The 16,009-nt window shown below is 45.5% G+C and overlaps 2 protein-coding genes across 2 annotated transcripts in view; both read right to left on the bottom strand.

Annotated features, from left to right (window-relative positions):
- Positions 1-12,862, bottom strand: part of HCK (HCK proto-oncogene, Src family tyrosine kinase) — a 99,831-nt gene extending 86,969 nt beyond the window's left edge. The window contains exon 1 of the mRNA XM_082271680.1: positions 12,740-12,862. The gene's annotated coding sequence lies outside the window, so the exon portion shown is untranslated. The remainder of the gene's footprint in view (positions 1-12,739) is intronic.
- Positions 1-16,009, bottom strand: part of TM9SF4 (transmembrane 9 superfamily member 4) — a 397,487-nt gene that overhangs the window by 173,935 nt on the left and 207,543 nt on the right. The window lies entirely within an intron of this gene.

The raw sequence follows: 16,009 nt of genomic DNA, 5'->3' as shown, positions 1-16,009 counted from the left end.
TACCTGAGCTCCTAGATCGATTAAGGAAAGCAAAGATTTTCTCGAAACTAGACCTAAGAGGGGCATATAACCTGGTCCGCATACGCAAGGGGGATGAGTGGAAGACAGCATTCAGGACACGCTACGGACATTTTGAATATCTCGTCATGCCCTTCGGGCTCTGCAATGCCCCGGCCACATTCCAGCACTTTCTGAATGATGTCTTCCGTGATATACTGGATTCTTTTGTCGTAATATATCTAGACGACATCCTGATCTTCTCCTCTTCTTCTGCTGAACATAATGAGCATATGAGAAGGGTACTTCTCCGTCTCCGTGAGCACAGACTCTATGCCAAGTTGGAGAAATGTGTTTTTGATACAGAATCTGTGGAATTCCTGGGGTACTTGATCTCTCCGGGGCAAATACAAATGGACCCTCGTAAGATCACAGCTATCCTGGAGTGGCCTATCCCTAAGGACAAGAAGTCTGTACAGCACTTCATTGGGTTTGCCAATTTCTATAGACGTTTTATCAGAGGTTTTTCCCAGGTATGCTCCCCCATTACAGCCCTGACAAAAAGCCACAACCTGTTCACATGGACCAACCAAGCTCAAGAGGCCTTTGAGAAACTAAAAGAACTGTTTACCCAGGCTCCTATTCTCATCCAGCCCGATTCTACAAAGGCCTTCTTCCTTGAAGTTGATGCCTCCGATATTGCCATTGGGGGTATCCTGTCCCAAAGAGGTGAGAGGGATGATCGACTTCACCCCGTGGCATTCTACTCACGAAAACTCCTGCCCGCTGAAATAAACTACGACGTGGGCGAAAGGGAACTTCTTGCTGTCAAAAACACTCTAGAGGAATGGCGCCATCTCCTTGAAGGAGCACCCTTACCTGTAACTGTATATACAGACCACCGTAATCTAGAGTACCTACGTACTGCTAAGAGACTGCGCCCCCGTCAAGCCCGCTGGGCTTTATTCTTTTCCAGATTTAATTTGCAGATCACCTACCGCCCTGGGTCAAAAAATCAAAAGGCAGATGCTCTATCACGCATGTATGAAAAGACAAACCCAACAGGTCAAACCCAAGACACCATCCTACCTCCAAACCAATTCCTAGCAATACAGGTATCACTCCTAGACCGTATACGCAATTCATCGGTCCAACCACCGGTGATGATACCTCCTCTGATCCAGAAACAAGGCTTATGGTACCATGGTGAACAACTGTATATACCACCTTCACTCCAGTCTGAGGTAATTGGCCAGTTCCATGATACCCTTTCAGCAGGTCACGGAGGAATTACCCAGACATTTGAAAACATTAGCCGTTATTATTGGTGGCCTTCTATTAAATAGGACGTCAGGGATTATGTCCTTTCTTGTGATATATGTGCTCGATCAAAGACCCCAAAGATAAAACCTGTGGGTCTTCTCCAACCTCCTGCAGTTCCTCGAGGACCATGGACCGACATAGCCATGGACTTTATTGTGGATCTACCCTTATCACACAAACACAACACCATCATGGTGGTAGTGGATAGATTCACAAAAATGGCACATTTCATTCCTTCTGTAGGACTTCCATCTGCTTCAAAGACTGCCTCCTTGTTCCTGCAAAACATCTTTCGGATACATGGATTACCCCAAACCATCATCACTGACCGTGGGTCCCAGTTCACCCCCCATTTCTGGTCCCATTTTTGTCGTCATCTAAGGATCCAACGATGTTTATCCTCGGCTTACCATCCTCAGACCAACGGCCAAACAGAACGTACCAACCAGATTCTAGAACAATATCTTCGTTGTTTCACTACACATCTGCAAGACGACTGGTTATCTCTGCTTCCCATAGCAGAGTTCTCCTACAACAACCACATGCACCACTCCAGCAAGATGACACCTTTTTATGCCAACTATGGTATCCATCCATGTGCCCTTCCAGAGCTACCTTGTCCAAACACAGTGCCCGATGTAGCCTCACAACTGAACAAACTTAGACATCTTAAGCCTATGTTGTACCAGACCCTGAAAATAGCACAACAACGCTACAAAGGATATGCAGACAAGAAAAGGTCCCCAGCACCCACCTATGTGCCAGGGGACAAAGTCTGGCTGTCCACACAACATATGCATTTGTCTTGCCCCTCACGGAAGTTGGGACCACGTTACATAGGGCCTTTCACTATCACCGAGATCCTATCTGCTGTGGCCGTCCGCCTGGATCTCCCTTCCACCTACAGGTTACATCCGGTTTTTCATGTATCCCTCCTAAAACCTTGGAAACCCAACAGATTTCCTTCCCGTATTGTGGCTCCACCCTCTCCAGTGGTTGTGGATGGCTCTGAAGAGTTTGAAGTCCAAGAGATTCTTGATTCCAGACGTCGTAGGGGAAATCTGGAGTATCTCATCCACTGGAAAGGGTATGGCCCAGAGGAAAGATCCTGGGAGCCAGCTAAGAATGTTCATGCACCTGCCAAGGTTAGAGCTTTCCACAGAAGACACCCTGGCCGACCAACCCTATTTCGCGCCCTGAGGTCGCGTTTAGGAAGGGGGCTCTGTCACGGCACTGCCGCGTACTCACCTGCGTCTGGGCGCCTGCGGCGTTCTCGCAACAGAGTCTCGGTGCTTGCCGGTCGCAGAGACACCCCCTCTGGGTCTGCGGTGGCTCCTTCTCCTCCCCTCACCTCTGAGGCCTGCAGCGGCACACTGTCATGGCAAGATGGCGGTCGCCATGCGGTTACAGTGTTTTACACAGAGGGAGAGAGGAGAGTTGAAGATCTGGTAAGATCAGGTTCTATGAAGCAAACCAAGATGGCGCTGGGTCTCTGACCTCCCTTTATAGCCGCTGGCAGCCCCACCTACTGGTGGGAGGTGGTCGGGTCATGTGATCCTGGCTCCCTATATAAACCAAGCACACCTTCCAGTCAGTGCTTGGTTATTTTCCTTGCTCCTGTGTGTCTGCTAATTGCATTGCCTGGGTTCCTGGTTCCTGATCCTTTCTCCCTCAGGTGGATACTCCTTGATTGCCTGCCAGACCTGACTCCAGAGTTGTCGACCTTACCTCCTTCTCTTCATTAAAGGCCTCCGTGCCACCACAGACCCTACGGGGCCCTGTTCCCACTTCCAGGGACTCCTGAGGGTCGTGATTGTAAGGGAGTGCTGTTCCACTGCAACTGGGTTCCCTCTCCACTGCAAGACCCCAGGTGGGTTGTGACAGTGACTCACATTAAGGTACTCGTTATCGTGTGTGGCGTTGTGCTCCGGAGGCTGGATGTCTGCTCAGTTCAAGTCGGTCTAATCGTCCGGGTGGGCTCTGGAGGCTTGCTCTGCCGAATTCCGGGTAGACTCGGTGGAGGAACTTGGAGGAGCTCAAACAGCGGCCGGCAGCGTCTGACGTCACATGTGCAGAGAAGGGCAGTGAGGGCAAACCAGGCTTCACAACGCGTTTCACACATGACACTTGAGAAAGGAGTGCGCATGCCCAAACCTGGCATCGACGTATGCTCCGAAACGCGTTGTGAAGCCCAGTTTGCCCTCACTGCCCTTCTCTGCACATGTGACGTCAGACACTGCCGGCCGCTGTTTGAGCTCCTCCAAGTTCCTCCACCGACTTGAACTGAGCAGACATCCAGCCTCCGGAGCACAACGCCACACACGATAACGAGTACCTTAATGTGAGTCACTACTATCATTTTTGTCATTAAATCGTTTACAACACTCAAGAGGCGCTTTCCTCTCTTCTATATTTCTGATACAGAGCTGCTTCACTCCTCCGGTCAGCTGCCCTGAGTAACAACCCCTCCATCCATCCATCCCAGGGTCAACCTCGGATTTCTCTCTCTCCCCCCTCCCCTCTGGATTTGAAGAGCGCACACCATCACTGTCTGTCTAGGAACTTGCACACAGACTTTAAATCCCCCCCTTGTGCCCAGGCTCTTAATGATATATCTCCCATGTGTTGGTGCTTCCTTTTGGTTTTACCCTGAAACCTGTCCACAATTTGCAGCCACCCCATTGACAGCACCACCTGAGAGCGCCAAAACACTCCCTATTTATCAGACCAGGCAGGACTGTAATGCAGGTTTATTAACAACAGCTGGGAACATACAGGTTCATGTTCGAAGCATGGCAAGATTCAGGTATAATTTATACCGTTTCTTACAATGCAAGCATATTAGGTACAACATGATTGGTTGCTAACATCTACGTCATTGTAACTATTTCATAAATCTGACACCTGTCATACAACCAGACAAACGTATTCATTCCCCCAATTCCTATATGTTTAATAAAATAATTTATAACAGTTTTTGTCTATAGCTTTACCAGTTTAAAATACTTGTGCAGAGACAGTATGGCACCCAGTCATGTTAAATCAAACCCTTCTTATTTTGGTAAGAATTCACCAACTCAAGGATAACATATTTACGACTTTGGGAAAATAAACTTGCAATCACCCCACCTTATGTGTTAAAAGTCTTATAGTTTTTAACTATACAGTCCTATGTGTGTATTCATATATTGGCTACATAAATAGGCAGTTAGGCACTATATTGAATATATATTATATAAATATATATATATGTACAAAGCTAACTGCTTTATTGAATATCGTCTAACTATTAATATATACAGTGGGTACGGAAAGTATTCAGACCCCCTTAAATTTTTCACTCTTTGTTATATTGCAGCCATTTGCTAAAATCATTTAAGTTCATTCTTCTTCCTCATGAATGTACACATAGCACCCCATACTGACAGAAAAACACAGAATTGTTGACATCGTTGCAGATTTATTAAAAAAGAAAAACTGAAATATCACATGGTCCTAAGTATTCAGACCCTTTGCTGTGACACTCATATATTTAACTCAGGTGCTTTCCATTTCTTCTGATCATCCTTGAGATGGTTCTACACCTTAATTTGAGTCCAGCTGTGTTTGATTATACTGATTGGACTTGATTAGGAAAGCCACACACCTGTCTATATAAGACCTTCCAGATCACAATGCATGTCAGAGCAAATGAGAATCATGAGGTCAAAGGAACTGCCTGAAGAGCTCAGAGACAGAATTGTGGCAAGGCACAGATCTGGCCAAGGTTACAAAAAGATTTCTGCTGCACTTAAGGTTCCTAAGAGCACAGTGGCCTCCATAATACTCAAATGGAAGACGTTTGGGACGACCAGAACCCTTCCTAGAGCTGCCCGTCCGGCTAAACTGAGCTATCGGGGGAGAAGAGCCTTGGTGAGAGGTAAAGAAGAACCCAAAGATCACTGTGGCTGAGCTCCAGAGATGCAGTCAGGAGATGGGAGAAAGTTGTAGAAAGTCAACCATCACTGCAGCCCTCCACCAGTCGGGGCTTTATGGCAGAGTGGCCCGACGGAAGCCTCTCCTCAGTGAAAGACACATGAAAGCCCGCATGGAGTTTGCTAAAAAACACCTGAAGGACTCCAAGATGGTGAGAAATAAGATTCTCTGGTCTGATGAGACCAAAATAGAACTTTTTGGCCTTAATTCTAAGCGGTATGTGTGAAGAAAACCAGGCACTGCTCATCACCTGTCCAATACAGTCCCAACAGTGAAGCATGGTGGTGGCAGCATCATGCTGTGGGGGTTTTTTTCAGCTGCAGGGACAGGACGACTGGTTGCAATCGAGGGAAAGATGAATGCGGCCAAGTACAGGGATATCCTGGACAAAAACCTTCTCCAGAGTGCTCTGGACCTCAGAATGGGCCGAAGGTTTACCTTCCAACAAGACAATGACCCTAAGCACACAGCTAAAATAACGAAGGAGTGGCTTCACAACAACTCCGTGACTGTTCTTGAATGGCCCAGCCAGAGCCCTGACTTAAACCCAATTGAGCATCTCTGGAGAGACCTAAAAATGGCTGTCCACCAACGTTTACCATCCAACCTGACAGAACTGGAGAGGATCTGCAAGGAGGAATGGCAGAGGATCCCCAAATCCAGGTGTGAAAGACTTGTTGCATCTTTCCCAAAAAGACTCCTGGCTGTATTAGATCAAAAGGGGGCTTCTACTAAATACTGAGCAAAGGGTCTGAATACTTAGGACCATGTGATATTTCAGTTTTTCTTTTTTAATAAATCTGCAACAATGTCAACAATTCTGTGTTTTTCTGTCAGTATGGGGTGCTATGTGTACATTCATGAGGAAGAAGAATGAACCTAAATGATTTTAGCAAATGGCTGCAATATAACAAAGAGTGAAAAATTTAAGGGGGTCTGAATACTTTCCGTACCCACTGTATATATATATATATATATATATATATACACACACACATATATATATATATATATCTATATATAGATATATATATCTATATATATCTATATATATATTGTAATAATGATTCGGGGTGATTAACCTCAAGTGGTGCTATATATATATATATATATATCTATCTATATATATATTATATATATATTGTAATGATTCGGGGCGATTAACCTCAAGTGGTGCATGCGATTTGAAAAAGTAGTCAGTGGCGTCACTGGGGGGGGGGGGGCAGAGGGGGCCATGGCCCCCCAAAATTAGTCTGTGCCCCCCATGTGCCCCCCAATTAATTATGTGCACAACAACACACTACAATGGTAATGGATTCTTCTGTCTCGCGTCGCGCCGCGCGCAGCGCCTCTACAAAAACACACAGGCCGGCGGGCCGCAGGGCTCCGGTGGGTAGGCCGGTTGGTTTGTAGCGGCATGACGTCAGCATAGGGACCAAGCGCCAGCCCGGCCAAAAGCGCGCGTGGGAGTGACTGGCGTCACGTGTCAGCAGTCTGTCCACACACAGTCCACTGTGTGTCTGTCGGGGATGTGACCGGACCACACGGTGAGGTGAGGCGGCGCGAGGCAAGACACTGACTGGCAGCAAGCATATGCCAGCCCAGCCAGTGAGCCAGCAAGCCAAGCAGCAAGCCAGCAAGCCAGTGCCAGTACATACAGAGGAGTGGAGGACTCTGAGGAGCCGAGCCAGCCACCAGGACACGAGGAGCAGCCGCAGGCCAGGCCGGCATCGGCTTAGAGGTGGCAGCCTCAGCCTGCCTGGGAGGTGAGTCCACTCACTGCCCATTATTTGTTATGCATCATACCACCCTCACAACACCCAACAATTGTCAATGTGGACAGTGCTTGACATGCTGAGCTGACAGAATTTTACAGCTGAGGAATGCTGTAAAATTCTGTCAGCATACTCAGCATGTCAGCCCACATTGTCATTTTCAGGGGTATGAGGGTGGTATGAGATGCAAATGTGCAATGGACTCACAGTGAGTCCACTGCACATTTGCATCTCATACCACCCTCACACACCCCTGAAAATGACAGTGTGGGCTGACATGCTGACCGAATTTATTTTACAGCTGAGCTGAACTGCTCTACTACTAGTGCCACCTCTAAAACTGATGTCCCCGGGCCTGCTCCTTGTGTGCTGGCTCGCTGTGTCTGGTTCCATTGCTGTGTACTGCTGCCTCGCCTTACAGGTGACTCCGCTAATGCTGTCCGCATGCTCTCCCATATACCACATGCTTACTTTAAACCAACAGTATAGGAAGTTTTATTACTTTTTCTTGTCAATGGTTGTTTTATTACCTTTAAGGAATGTTATCTTATCAGGCTATACTGATACTCCCAACTGTTGTCTAAATGGTTTCTTTCTAAACAGTGGTCAACAATTCAAGTTTTCTTATTATAAATAGTAAATTATGAACTTCTATAAACAAATAACTTTTGCCTAATGTTGAACTAATAATAATATTGGCAATAATACCACTACTACTACAATAATAATAATAATAATATAAATATCCTAATAATTAATGATAATAACTATAATAATAGCATATGCAAATTAATAATTATAATATGAAATACATCGGTTAATATGAAATTCTACTACACTCTCTCGAATGCTAGGAGGGTGAACACAAACAAAGTTTACGGGAGAATCTGGTCAAAGTCTGTGCAATACATGTCAGCTGCTGACAGATCGTGTACTGATTTAGAAGTTCTAAATATTCTGGGCTTCCTCCATTCGGATTTAGATCTGGCTCTATCGATGAGCTCCTTCAGAGTACAAGTGTCAGCTTTATCGGCCTTCACAGGTGCTTCCAGCTCTAGGCATCTTTTCTTGTCCAACAATTCTTCAAGGGAGCAACTAGGTTCAGACCTCAGAGTAAGCGGAGGTTTTCTGAATGGAATCTCCCTCTTCTTCTCAACTTCCTTCTCGGGAATAAGAGCGGAGAGTTCTAGAGCTGTCTCTGTCTTTGTCATTGTAACGGAACCGTCGACCCAAACCGTACTTGTGGTCTTTCATCAGTATGTGGCTTCAAGTACGGTGTGGGTCGACGGTTCCGTTACAGTCATGTTTGCCTTTTTCCTGGCTATCAAGTCGGTATAAAAAGCCTGAAAGATTGATTAACTGGTCATGGAGAACTTTTCGTAACGTTCTTCTAGTTTGAGAGGTGCTTTTACTTATGCTTGACTTAATTCCCAAGGGTACATCAGTCTTTCATGGGAACCAAGAAATTGTTCTGCCAACCTTTGGAGTACTAACTTGCATCCTTTAGACGTGGGAGAGGTTGCGCTGTGACTTAGTTGGTTAAAGCGCCTGTCTATAAACAGGGAATCCTCAGCAGTGCTTTCCTTTGGTTCTAGGAATCTCTCGATATTGTGAAGTTATATCTACAAGCTAGAGCTTCCTTCAAGTTTCAGAACGCCTGTTTATTCTTTTGCCGGAAAGGACAAAGGGTAACATGTCTCATCTAGGATGATTGAGGCATGGATTGTCTGGGCCATCCACAGAGCCTAGGGCTTGGCTCCTTTGGGGATGGTGACTGCTCACTCGACCAGGAGGGCGTCCACATGCTGGGGGACTTTGCAGTATGTGGTTCTCAATGTATTCGTTAGGGTGGCCTTGTGGTCCCCCGGTCAGTATTTGTATAGCTCATTATTGTGTAGAGCCGGCCTCTTTATCTTCTGTTAATTTTTGGTTTAAAATCCTGTCGGTTGACAGTGTCAATTAAACCCTTTTCTTTGGTTCTGCAATTGCCCACCTGGGTGTGTATGGCTAGTTATTTCCCATATGTATTCTGCCATGGTGTCTGTTGGGAAAACTGAAAATTTCCTATCAAATACTTACCGTAATTTTCCTTTCCTGATGGACTCCATGGCAGCAGGAGTTCCCTCCCAGAGTCATGAGTAGGCTAGTTAGTGAACGCGACCTCTGATTTATGGGAGTGGGGTCCTATAGGGCAGTGGTCCTCAACTCCGGTCCTCGGGGCACACTAACAGGCCAGATATTAAGTATTACCTTGGGGAGATGGAGACTAGAATACTGCAATCACTGAGCAGCAAATGAGATCACCTGTGATGTAATTTAGTTACCTTGCAAACCTGGCCTTTTAATTATGGCACTTTTTCACTGCAAGTACCGGCTCCGCTCTACTCGGCCCTGCTTGGCCCGGTTTGCTTTTCCACTGCTGGTACCGCATGGTACGGTGTTGGAACGGTTCGGTACGGTACGGCATGGTTTGCTTTTCCACTAAAGTAGTACTAAAGTTAAGTGGCTGGGATAACAACGGGGTGGGTGGGATTCTCTGACCAATCAGTGGCTAGTAGTGACTGCATGCAAAGGATTGTGGGATATGGTACCGCGTATGGTACCTCTTGGAACCACAATCGAGGTGGTACTGTTTTTGAGAGCCGTACCATTCGGTTCCACGCAGTGGAAAATCGACACCGTACCGTACCGAACCGTTCCTACACCGTACCATGCGGTACCAGCAGTGGAAAAGCACAAAGGCGAGCTGAACCATTCGGTTCCATGCAGTGGAAAAGCGCCGTAGGCCCCGAGGACCAGAGTTGAGGACCACTGCTATAGGGGAGGAGTGGAGGCGGGGTTAACCCATACATATGCTGCCATGGAGTCCATCAGGAAAGGAAAATTACAGTATGTATTTGATACAAAAGTTTTCCTGACAGACTCCATGGCAGCATACATATGGGAAATAACTGGCCATACACACTCGGGTGGGCAATAATTTTATTTGTGTGAAAAAAATTAAATACATTCTTTCAACATTTTTGGTCTTTTTTCATTTATATAATAAAAAAATACCTTTATTTGTGTGAAAAAATTATATAAATTTTGTTTGGGTACAGTGTTGCATGCCTGCGCGTTTACCAGTTAGACCCCGTTCACACAGGGGCGACGCTACTTGCTGGGGCGACCTGTGAAGTCGCGGTGCACAGCGCGCACCGCGACCTTGGCGCGACATGCACGGACTTCATATCATTGAAGTCAATGCAAGTCGCCTCCAGGTCGCCCCAAAGTAGTACAGGACCCTTTTTCTAAGTCGGAGCGACTTGTGTCGCTCCTATTAGAACGGTTCCTGTACTATTCAATAGCGAGTGACCCACCGCGACTTGTCAGGCGACCAAGTCGCCTGACGAGTCGCGCTAGTGTGAATGGGGACTTAAAGTAGTGCAGTGCTAAATAGCAACAAATGGCCTGGTCATGAAGTGGGTAAAATAGGAAGATTTAAAAAAAACATAGTTTATTAAATGTGAACAAAAGAAAGCTTGATCGGTCTCTATAAAGTGATATAAAATTTACTAGGGTTCTGTAAAAAAAAAAAATCACTGGGGCACAGCGTTGCGTGACTGAGTAATTGTCAGTCACACCACTGAAAACAGAAAAATGACCAGGACAGGAAGGAGTAAAATATAAGGGTACTCAAGTGGTTACACCCTAAGGCCTCTTGCACACGATACTCCTCTTGATCTCTGAGCATCTACTTTTTCAGACTTTGTACATGCGTTTGCGATATTTTACGCAAATGCGCGAAAATGCGCACATGAGGCGTAAATTATTGACCACAAAAGCAGATTTTTCTAATTTTTTTTGTTTTGTTTTTTACTGAAGGATGCCGATATTTTCGGACATTAAAATTATTATTTTTTTTTTTTTTTAATGTCTACAGGTACACTGGTGGAGGGATCTGGGGGTCTAAAAGACCCCAAACCCCTCCTCTGCACTTAAAGCATTCAGAACGCCAAGTTTGGCTGTTTTGAATGCTGTAAGTTTTTGAATTCGGCGCCGCCAGTACCCGGAAGTGATGACATGTCAAGAAATGGAGACTTGGTCAGACGGCGGCGGTGCGGCGGTGAAGGTAGGATGCCCGGGTCTCCCGGGTGGACAGGAGACCAGGACGAGCCGCAGAAGGCGGCGGGAGGGGGAGGACGTCCCCTCCCACTCCTTGGAAGGACAGCTGAGCAGCTTCTCAGCCGTATCGGTTGTCATTACAAGACAGCCGTCCGTCGGCTATGGACACCGGTACCGGGGTGATGCTTCTAGCTGCAGGCATCACCCCGGTACAAGCACTTTCCCGAAATATCGGCAATATCGGTAAATAAAAGGCCGATTCCAACAAATATCGCAAAAGTGCATATCGGCCCTCAATATATCGGCTTTGCCGATAATCGGTCGATCCCTAATATCTAGTATAGTATAGTGAATACAAGAGAAAAACAAGAGAAAGGCGCACTGACCTAATGCAATATCATAAGACATTTATTGGAAAGTAGAAAAGAAATGCCATACATTATACTCACACACGTGTGCTGAAAATATGCATATAAAAACTCCTTTTTCAATCAGGAGACCTCAAGGACTGGAATACTTTTCAGTAATACAGGAGGACTGGAAAGCATCCGTACTGATGGAGAGCATGTGAAAAAGAAAAGGAGGTGCAAACACCTAGTGCATTACCCTTGGACACCTTTAAAACTTTTTATTAAAATGCCAAAAACATACTCACAGACAGACATGAAGGGCAAAAATCGCATTGAATGAGTATGCCACATGTGGAAGTGAACATATCCCTGTAATTGGACTGCTGACGTGTTTCGGGAGACACGCTCCCTTCCTCAGAGCGCCCGTACTGATGGGGCTGAAGTGTTTCAAGGGAGAACCCTCTTCATCAGACCCTTGAAACGCGCCAGCGCCTCATCAGTACGGACCCCTTCCAGTCCTCCTGCATTACTGAAAAGTATCCCAGTCCTGGAGGTCTCCTGATTGCAAAAGGAGTTTTTATATGCATATTTTCAGCATACGTTTGTGAGTATAATGTATGGCGTTTCTTTTCTTTCCAATAAATGTTTTATGATATTGCACTCGGTCAGTGTGCCTTTCTCTTGTTTTTCTATATTTCTAGTCCACGTGGATACCCATCATCTTGAGAGGGCTTAGATGCCAGCAACACAGCCTTCCCTATAACGCAGCACCTGAGTGCAGGAGATTTTACTTGTCTATAGTGAATATAACAATCTTACGGCTGGAAATAACAGGCGTGCATTCCATTTTACCAAGTGACCTTTGCTTTGTGAGCTGAACCTGCAGTTAGAGAGAATGCTAAGTGCTATTTGCCCAGGGCGGTTCAGAACTCTTTTTGCGCCTGATTTTTACTTTTTTTTTACTCATCTTTGCAGGCATGAAATGTATTCTTTTAAATAAAGTTTGTTTAAATCTATTCCCCGCAACCCCTATTAATTTGCATTGCATGGTTGTAAGCTAGAACACTGCAGTGGGGTCTCAGATGGAACAGAAAGCAGAGAGAAAGTCCACTTTGGGGGGGGGGGGTATAGAACGTTGGCCCTCATCATAATGTGTTTTTTTAAAGCCCCCCCCCCCAATTCGGTTCGGAAATATGAGACCAAAGAGTCACTTACCGCATCGCTGGCTGCTCTCATCACACCTCGAGCTGCACGAAGTTCTGCAGCAGCAACAAGGAAGGTTAAAAGAGGAACTAGAAGAGCAATTATCAGCAGGAAACACAATACTGTAAATATCACCACCACATAACTCCGGCACAGCACTGTCTATGCATGTAGGTTATGCATTTAAAGGAGCAGTCCATCTGAAATAAATATCAGATACAATTACTCTGCAATGTTAAAAGAAATTAGGGCGACTTGTAAATTCCATTTCTTTTAACCACTTTACCCCCGGAGGATTTGGCTGCTCAATGACCAGGCTCTATTTTGCGATTCGGCACTGCGTTATTTTAACGGACAATTGCGCGGTCGTGCGACGCTGTACCTAAATAAAATTGATGTCCTTTTTTCCCCACAAATAGAGCTTTCTTTTGGTGGTATTTGATCACCTGTGCGATTTTTATTTTTTGCGCTATAAAGAAAAAAAGAGCGACAATTTTGAATAAATTACAATATTTTTCACATTATTTTATATGAAATTCCCCCCCAAAAAAATGTAAAAATCAAAAATGTTTAACATTTTAGGCCAATTTGTTTTCTGCTACATATTTTTGGTAAAAAAAAATCGCAATAAGCGTATTATTATTATTATTCCAGGTACTATAGCGCTGTCAATTTACGCAACGCTTTACATATACATTGCACATTCACATCAGTCCCTGCCCTTCAAGGAGCTTACAATCTAAGGTCCCTAACTCACATACATACACAGTAGGGCCAATTTTATACAGGATCCAATTAACCTACCAACATGTCTTTGGAGTGTGGGAGGAAACAGGAGTACCCGGAGGAAACCCACGCAGGCACAGGGAGAACATGCAAACTCCAGGCAGGTAGTGTCGTGGTTGGGATTTGAACCAGCGACTCTCTTGCTGCTAGGTGAAAGTGCTAACCACTACACCACTGTGCCACCTTATTTTGATTGGTTTGCGCAAACGTTATTGCGTCTACTAACTACGGGAAAGATTTATGTCATTTTTATTGTTTTTTTTTTTTTTTTTTTTTACTAGTAATGGCGCCGATCTGCGATTTTTTTGCGAGACTGCGACATTGCGGTGGACAGATCGGACTCCTGACTGACATTTTTTATGCTTTTGGGGGGACCAGTGACATTACTACAGTAATCAGTGCTCAAAATATGCACTGTTACTGTAATAATTACACTGGCAGGGAAGGGGTTAACACCTTGGGTGATCAAGGGGTTAAATGTGTACCTAGGAGCATGTTTCTAACTGTGGGGGGGGGGGGGGGCGTGGCTTGTGGAATGACCATAGAGACCTGTGATCCTATATAGAAGGATCACAGGGGCTCTATGATCATTCCAGGGAGAAGAATGGTCGGCTGTGTTTACATAATATGTTTATATTTATATAAACTAAAAAAAAATCATTAAGGCCCCGTTCACACTGGGGCGAGCCGACTTTGCCGGGCGACCTGTGAAGTCGCGGCGCGCAGCTCGCACCGCGACCTCTGAGCGGCCGGCACGGAGTTCATATAATTGAAGTCAATGCAGGTCGCTCCGGGTCGCCCCAAAGAAGCTCCGGACCCTTTTTCTAAGTCGGAGCGACTTGTGTCGCTCCTATTAGAACGGGTCCACAGTTTCTCTATGGCGAGCGACCTACGGCGACCTGTCAGGCGACCAGGTCGCCTGACAGGTCGCCCCAGTGTGAACCTTCTCTAAAATGAAATCTGTCTCGAGTGATTGGCAAGGAAATCTTTAGGCTCCGTTCACATGTCAGCGTATGGTTTGCGGCGCGATTCCGCCCGCAATCCGGATATTATTGCAAATCGCGGGACGCCTGTGCGTTGCCCGTGATTTGCAATAGCCCCCCAAACGCTGAGCGATGTTGCCGCGATTTCCGCCTGCCGAATCGCGGTAACATCGCGCAAAAGAAAAACACGGGACGCATTACGCTCAAAAAAGTACAAGAGCTTCTTTGGAGCGTATTGCGTCCCGCAATTTTTTTTGCGCGATGTTACCGCGATTCAGCAGGCGGAAATCGTGGCAACATCGCTCAGCGTTTGGGGGGCTATTGCAAATCACGGGCAACGCACAGGCGTCCCGCGATTTGCAATAATCTCCGGATCGCGGGCGGAATCGCGGCAATTCTGCCCGCAATCCAAACGCTGACATGTGAATGCAGCCTTAATCAATACGAATTTCTCATTGCTTTAACATTGCTGGGGATAAAATAAACACAAACAGCCACAAATGGCTGGAAAATATATGAGGAAAAATACTATAAATTCCACCCCAGATTTGTTATTGTTACCTGCAGCACTGACGTACACCGCCTTTCATTCTCTGCATGAGATGTTTCTACGTTAACCACTTCAGCCTCGGAAGGTTTTACCCCCTTCCTGACCAGATAATTTTTCCGATACAGCACTGCTTTACTTTAACTGACAATTGCGTGGTCGTGCAACGCTGTACCCAAAAAAATTGTTGTCCTTTTTCCCCACAAATAGAGCTTTCTTTTGGTGGTATTTGTTCACCTCTGCGGTTTTTAATTTTTTGTGCTATAAACAAAAAGGACTTACAATTTTGAAAAAAAAAAACAAAAACAATATTTCTTACTTTATGCTATAAATATAACAACATCCAATAAAAAATGTAAAAAATCGAATTACTTCATCAGATTAGGCCAATATGTATTCTGCTACAAGTTTTTGGTAAAAAAAAAATCCCAAAAAGCGTAGCGGGATTGGTTTGTGCAAAAGTTATAACGTCTATAATTTATGGGGTATATTCATGGAAATTTTTTTTTTTTTAACTAGCAATCAGCAATTTTTAACGGGACTGCGACATTTCTGCGGACAAATCGGACATCTAACTGACACTTTTTGGGGACCAGTGACATTATTACTTATTATCAGTGCTAAAAAAAAAAAAAGCACTGTCACTGTACTAATGACACTGGCAGGGAGGGGGGTTAACATCAGGGGGGGGCTATCAAAGGGTTAAGTGTTCTCCTAGGGGTTGCTTTATAACTGTGTGGGGGAGGTGCTTTGACTGGAGGAAGACAGAGATCCGTGTTCCTGCTTAGCAGAAGAACAAGATCTCCATCTTCTCCTCTCACAGAACAGTGGTCTGCCTTGTTTACATAGGTAGATCCTCATTCTGTCTCTCCTGAGAACGATCGGTGGGTCCCGGCGGACATTACGTCTACTGGACCCGCTGATTGGCTCCCGCTGTGCCCAATCACAGTGGGAGCGGGTTGCGTG

This window comes from Pelophylax lessonae, assembly GCF_965119305.1.
Source record: "Pelophylax lessonae genome assembly, chromosome: 11".
Classification (NCBI taxonomy): Eukaryota; Metazoa; Chordata; class Amphibia; order Anura; family Ranidae; genus Pelophylax; species Pelophylax lessonae.
Note: the sequence above shows the minus strand (reverse complement) of the source record. Positions and strands in the feature narration are given on the sequence as shown.